The sequence below is a fragment of the Drosophila mojavensis genome, unplaced genomic scaffold (genome assembly GCF_018153725.1).
Source record: "Drosophila mojavensis isolate 15081-1352.22 unplaced genomic scaffold, ASM1815372v1 contig_72, whole genome shotgun sequence".
In the NCBI taxonomy this organism is placed as follows: Eukaryota; Metazoa; Arthropoda; class Insecta; order Diptera; family Drosophilidae; genus Drosophila; species Drosophila mojavensis.
This window is the reverse complement of record NW_025318897.1, coordinates 93,974-101,762: the sequence shown is the minus strand read 5'-3', so window position 1 is coordinate 101,762 and position 7,789 is coordinate 93,974.

The window sequence follows — 7,789 nt, the reverse complement described above, 5'->3', positions numbered from 1 at the left end:
TCTTTATTATCTCTCTTAGATATTTAGGGATATTATATTGTGACAGCGCATTCAGTATCATATCCCAACTAGCTGTGTTGAAGGCATTCCTTACATCCAGGGTCGCAATGATGCAGTATTCCTTCGTCCCGTGCCTCCATCTGGTGCCTTGAATGGCGGAAGTGGCCAGACCGACAACTTTGTTAAGCGCGTCCGTTGTTGACCGGGCCTTCCGGAATCCAAATTGGTTTGGTGACAGGCCTCCAGCGCTTGCAATCGCAGTCTCCAGCCTAGAGCAGATCAGTTTCTCAAACACCTTTCCCATGGTGTCTAAGAGACAGATCGGTCTGTACGAAGATGGCTCATCTGATGGTTTGCCAGCCTTGGGTAGCAATACCAGATTCTGGGCTTTCCATTTTGCCGGGAACGTCTCTTGGATCAGGCATTCGTTAAATAATTCGGCGAACGTACTTGGGTGCAAGGCGAGGGCTAGCTTTAGCGCACGATTTGGGATCCCGTCCGGTCCTGGAGCTGTGTTGGTTCTAAGACCTCGGAGAACTACTGATATTTCTTCCTCTGTAACTAAAACAATTTCAGTGCTCGTTGAGCCCTGATCAGCAGACTCGGACTCAGGGGCGTGAATGGAGCTTAAACTTTCTGGAAAGAGTATTTCCACAATCGATTTAAGCTCCAGACGATCCGTAGGCTGCACCTGTCTACCTGCGTATAGTCTTTTAACTACTATCTTATATGCCCTGCCCCAAGGGTCATATTCGGCTGAGTCGCACAACTGTAAAAAACATTCTCTTTTGCTTGCCCGAATGGCCTTCTTCAGCTGTCTTCTAGCTGCCTGGTAAGCTAACTGTTTCTCAAAAAACGTTGACCTACCGCGAGCCCGTTGGTAGCTTCTTCTCACCTGGATGCATTTGCGACGAATGTCACCTATTTGCGTATTCCACCAATACGTAGGCTCATGTTGTCGCGTGAACTGCTTGCGGCGTAACATACTGCTATTGCAGGCACTCTGTATTTGGGCTACCATTTGGCATGCTCTGGCCTCAGCATTACCAATTGTACCCAGAGACTGAATGGCCTCTGAAAAGGCCGCGGGATCAAAAGTATCTAGCCGATACGACTCCCTCCACAATGTTGACGCCCTGGCAGGTGGCTCACCTATTGTGAACAGAAGTGCCGTATGATCGCTGCCTGTATAGCTATCGCAATGGCTCCATGTTGCTCCCCGAAAGAGGGATGAAGTGACAAAAGTAAGGTCGATAACCGACCCGTATCCCGCCCGACTGAAGGTGTACTCATGGCCAGTGTTTTGAGCAGTGCAACATCTAGTGTCGCGAAGATCTCCAGTAGGATACGACCTCTGGCATTTGTTGTGGGGCTACCCTATTCTAGCGCCCAGGAGTTAAAATCTCCAGCTATAATGGCCTTCCGACCCCTAGCATCCTTGGCAAGCTCGTCGAGCACCGTCGTAAATTCACTGAGCTGCATGCTGGGGGCCAGATAGCAACTGTAGAGCCATAAGCTACCATATCGGCCACGTACGAACCCATTGAATGACTTAACATTCGAAAGTACGTTCGTTGAGTTGCCGCATACCCACAACGCAGCTTTGCCATTAACGTCTGTTGACCATGTCCTAGGGCAGCTGGTTCTACAGTGGTGAGGCTCACTGAGAAAAGCTACATCTATACATTTTTCCCTAATGGTCTGCTCTAGGAGATCTTGGGCAGCAACACAATGATTTAAGTTAAGCTGCAAAAACCTTAACATTTCATTTTACGAGCAGCTTCACGGTAAGATGGACACTTGAAGCTGCCTGCTGAATGGTCCGTCTGCTTCTCACCTTTCCGGATGCAGAGGTTACATTTTGGTGGCTTGGTGCATGCTTTGGCACTGTGACCCATCTCTCCACACCTGAAACAGGCGCCCTTTAAGTCACAGTCGCTGCCGCAGTTAGCTGCCATATGACCGTAATCGAGGCACTTGAAACAGCGTTTAGGCTACTCCACGGCTCGGATACGGCATACTACCCATCCTATTCTAATTTTGGACAGCTCGAGCAGAGTTTTAGCTTTCCCAATTGGAAAAGCACCCGTAGCTCTTTGCTGTCCACCAAAAGCTGGCCGAAGCGATTTGATAGCCTCAATGGGGAGTGAGCTATCCTTCAACTCCACCCTAATTGCCTCCAAGATCTCCTCTTTGGTCGCTAACTCATCTAGATCGCGAATCTCAACTTGGGCCGATTCGGTAAGTGTTTTAACTACCGCTCGGTCTCCCAAGGCCTTGCCTACAGCTTCGTGTAGAGCCTCAGCGCTATGCTCCGGCTTCCTACTCAGTTGCAATAAGAGGTCCCCCTTAGCTGTCTTCCTAATGCCTTGAACGTCGCTGCTCAGATGCTTCAAATTTGGGTCGCTTTTAACTACACGGAGCATGTCCGCATAGCTGCAACCCCCTACGCCTGAAATCGCAATCGCGTCAGTCCTGGGACGTTTTTGCATAGGCTTTCGCCCTTTAACGACTGTCCAGCTGCTCTGGTTTGTCTGTCGAGCGGCCTGGTTTGAAGTTTCAGCTGCAGCCCGTTGTTGAGGATAATTTGTCGAATGTTTTAATAAAGAAAGCATTTATTTACGATGGCACGTCAGTGCCTTCTTAGACTTCTTTTGCGAAATGAATTTACAGAATATATATTATATTCTTATAGCTAGAGCCGCATAGCTGTGCTGCCGGTTACGCCAGCAGCAGAGCGGCTTCGTTCATATGCATATATGCTTAGGTATAAGTGTTTATATATTAGCTTAATGGTCTGGCGAGAGTCGCAGACGGAGAGGGGGTAATGTGTCCACTTGTTTACGAAACAGTCGCGCATGCAAAATATGCCGACTCAGCGGAGTTAGTGCACTGTTGAGGCCAATGCACTTGAGAGTGATCATATTACTTCTTATTTATGTATGTTTAATTGTAACAATGTATTTGTGACATTCTTTGTGTATGTAAATATATATGTTACTGAGTACAGTGAACATTTGATAAAGTGGACATACTACATCTCCCTCCTTTTGAAAAATAACGTAATTTTAATGGAGTTATTTTCTTAGTTATATTACTTATCCAAATATTTTTTTGTGTTTTGTTTCAAGCAGGTTGATCATTCCTGTTCTTGATTTTTTTTTTTTACTAGTTTAATTATTTATATTTTTATTTTTGTTCTTTTTTTTTTTTGCAATTAATTGATTATGAATTAAACATTTTTAATCTATCTTTATGTACTACTTGTTTTTTATTTTTATTATTTGAAATTGTTATATTATCGTTATTTCCTATGCTTTCTACTTTGTATGGTCCTGTATATTTAAAATCTAACTTATGACCTGTTTCGTTATTTAGTAGAACTCTATCTCCTATTTTTAATTCAAAATCTAAACTATTGCTATCGTAATAAATTTTTTGTTTTTTCTTATTTGTTTCTAGCACTAGCCTAGCTCTCTTATATGCCTGTTCTAGTCTGAATTTTGATTCCTTAGCATAGTCTTCTACATTATATAGTGGCTTAATTCTATCTATGCTATTAAAATCTTTTGGCAAGTTTGACGTTTTGCCGAACACGAGCTCATATGGACAATAGTCATGTGCCATAGAGGGCGTTGTGTTAAAACAATATACGAAGTATCTTAACCATACGTCCCAATCTGTCTTATCGACTGATATATAAGATCGTATGAACTCGTTAAGTGTTCTGTGGCTTCGTTCCACGGTACCTACTGTCTGGTGATGGTGTGCGGTTGAAGTTATGTTTTTAATTTTAAGATTTTTACATAAGTCTTCAATTATTGAATTTTTATATTCTGTACCCATGTCCGTAATGAACGTCTTCATTGGACCGTATACCAGAATAAAATTTTCAAATATAGCTTTTGCTACTGTTTTCGCACTTTTGTCTTTAATTGGAATTGCTACAAGGTATTTTGTTAGATCGCAGATTAAAGTTACTGCGTATTCGTTTCTGTATTCTGATTTGGGTAAAGGACCGATCGTGTCAACAATTACCCTGTCGAAAGCTCTCTGTGGAGTTTCGGTAATAGTTAATGGAGTCTTTGTGTGTTTAGTCGTTTTAGACTTTTGACACTTCTCACATTTTTTATATAATTCGATATATCTTTTGTCATTTTATTCCAGTGATAATGCCTTTTTATTTTGGCTATCGTTCTGGCTATTCCAGTATGACCTCCTTGTATTGGGTCGTCATGGAACGTAAACAGTATTGCTTCTTTTTCTTTATTATTATCGTTTGATAATAGGGTCACCGGCTTGAGTAGCGCTACTCTTAAAGATTTTAAATATTTATTGCCCATTAATTTAAAAGATTCTATTGAGATAATCTCAAAGATCTTTTCGCTCGGTGCCACTTTGAGTTTGCTAATATTAAGTATACCGGCTTCTGATTCAAGCCTTTGAAAGAACTGACCTAAGTCAAAAGTTTCATTGGTGTACATATTGCTAACATCAATTCATGCGATAACACTCTTTCCTTGTTTTAATAAACATAAAGAATTTGTTATTCGCAAGGTCACTACTTTTCGTACTTCGTCATTTACAATGACTTCGTATACGTTGGGCTTAGAAGCATTTGGAGTCTGCTTTTGCAAGACCTCCTTTTCTTTTTCTTTTCCTGCGCAGGAATTTAACTGTTTACTTTGATTTCTGGTAGTGACTTTCAGAATTTTATTATTTGTCTGTATATTTTTTAAGTCTTTTATCGTTATTCTAGATAGCGCATCGGCTACGTAGTTGTCTTTTCCCTTTAGAAATTCTACCGTAAAATTATATTCCTCTAGTTCAAGTCTTATTCTGGTGAGTTTGGAGCTCGGATTTGTCATTGAAAATAGATATGTGAGTGGCCTGTGATCTGTTTTGACAGTGAAGTGTCTACCATAAATGTATGGCCTGAAGTACGTTATTGACCAATGTATGGCTGTTAGTTCCTGTTCTGTTGTGCTTTTATTACTTTCTCCTTTAGTAAAAGATCTTGATGCGTATGCTACCGGGAGTTGAAGTCCATCTTTGTTTTGTGTAAGGACTGCTCCACAAGCTTGCTTACTGGCATCCGTTATAATGCAAAATTCTTTGCTGAAGTCTGGGTATTGGAGGAGTGTTGGATTCATTAATGCCGATTTTAGATGTTCGAAGGCGTTTTGGCAATCTGCCGTCCATTCGAATTTGACATCTTTTTTGCATAACTTTGTTATGTGACGAGAATAGTCGGCGAAGTTTTTAATGAATCGTCTGTAGTAATTACAAAAAGCTATAAATCTTCTGGCGCTGTCCGCATCATGTGGGACTGGATAATTTTGAATGACGTCGTATTTTTTGTCGTCGGGTAAGATTCCTTTATCTGTGCATTTATGTCCTAAGAAAGTGACTTCATGCATAAAAAATGAACATTTTTCTGGATGTAACTTTAGGTTGTGCTGCCTACATTTCTCAAAAACATCAGTTAAGTTTTTGAGCATATGTTTTTCGGAGCAACCAATGACTATTAAGTCATCCATATAAAGGAATGCTTGAGAGGGTTCAAGTCCAGAGAATGCTATAGTCATCATTCTTTGAAACGAATTTGGCGCTATTTTTAAACCAAATGCTAACCGCGTGAAGCGATATGAACCGTTTGTTGTTGAAAATGAAGTAATATCTCTTGATCTTTCTTCGAGTTCTATTTGGTGAAAACCTGACATTAAATCTAGGCATGAAAAGAATTTCGCTCTACCTAGTTGATCTAAAATATCATCAATTCTAGGGAGTGGAAATTTATCGGACAACAATTTTTTATTGATCTGACGATAGTCAATTACTAATCGCCATTTTTTCTTTTCAGAATTCGGAAGTGTTTTCTTGGGTACTAATAACAAAGGGCTATTATAGGGAGATACGGACGGTTCGACTATTTTGTCGTCAATTAGTTTTTTGACTTGTTTCTGAATTTCTTCTTTTTGGCTGTGAGGATTTCTATAATTTTTTATATATATCGGTTCATCATCTTTCAATCTCAGTTTTTGTTTATAGAAATTATTTGTGGTCATTGGTTCGGTTTCTAAACCAAACACATCACTATATTGTACGCACAGTGACGTTAGCTGTTTATGGAATAATGGCGGAAAATTTTTTTGATAGCTGGCTTAGTACAATTTTTTTCTTTTTTTCTGGAGTTGTTGTAACTACTTCGTAGTTTGAAAGTGGTTCATGTTTTAAACTATTTATGCTAATTAATTGGTCTTCGTTAGTTGTATTCAGTATTCTTAAGAATGCGTTTTGAGAATTTACTATGGTATTTGCTATGTAAACACCATGCTGAATTTCTTGATTTGGAATAAGTATACTTTCTTCTTCTGAGTTTATTTTAATGTTTCTGATTACTTGAGATCTTGCTGGCAGAATTAAGGAGTTGTTGCCAGAACTGTATGTTATTTGAACATAAATGGGATATTTTAAATTGTTTGGTCTAATTATTAGCCAGTCTTCAGTTGGATTGAAATCCAATACGCAGTTATATTTCTTTATGAAATCTATTCCTAGTATTCCATCACATGGAATAGCAAAGTTTGTATTTACGATGTGAAAATCGTGTGGAATTATATATTTTGAAGTTTGTATTTCTATAGACGTAAATCCTTTGGATTTAGTAACTTCCTTACTTATTCCTTGTATGTTAATTATATTGTTTGTTTGGATGTTTTGATAAACATCCGAATTTTCTTTTAATATTGAGATGTCTGCGCCGGTGTCGACTAAAAAGACTAATTCATTTCCTGTACTAGCGTTTGTGAATTTTACATATATATTTTTGCTGAGATTGATAGTGTGAATTTCCGATATCTTTACTGCTGATTATCTAAAGGGTTTTGTGAGTTTCCCAATGTGTTTTGGGCCACCCTAACATTGTTGTTATTATTGTTATTATTGTATCGGTTATAACCGCTGTTCTGCTGGTTATTTCCTCTACTGCTTCCTCTATTACTTCTATTATTATAATTTCCTCTATTGTTTCCTCTATAGTTATTTTGATTGGTGTTTTGGTAGTTGTAGCGATCATTATTATTATTATAATAACCGCGGCCATTGCCTCTACCACGACCTCTGTTATTGAAATTACCTCGACCCCTTTGGGTGTAGAACACCGTGTTTGGATTTCCGGTCATTTCTGTACTATATTGTACATATTTGGCTATGGCATCGTTCATTGTTTTGAAGTTGCCAGCCTCAAGGATTGTTTTTAATTTACTCTGTTCGCAATTTTTAATCATTGCGTCAATGGCTTCCTTGGTACTGAATTTATCAGCATGTTCCGCTGGTAACCCTTCATCAATATACGAAGCCTCAAGAAGCCTTCGTAAATTGTCTATTTCGGTCGTGAATTTCTCGGCGGTTTTTCCTTTTTGTATAGTTTTAGATAGTTTGGCCTTTACTACGTCGGATGTTTCACCAACTATAGTATCTTGAAGTTTTTTTATTATAGCTTTTATAGTTGTTTCGTCTTGGACTTTATATAATATTGAGCCAATAATTTTTGATTTTATTACTTCAACAGCTATATCTTCAAATGTGCCTTTTGTAAGATCTACTAACTTCAAAGCTCTTATGAATCTTTGAAGATGTATTCTTTGTCCGTTGAATTCCGGAATGGCATTTGAAATGTCCTTTATATAGGCTCTTTGATCGTTTATATTTGCCATTATGTTTATTTTTCTATCTACTATACTTGTATTAGAATCTATGTCTGAATATTCTTCTATTTCATTATCGG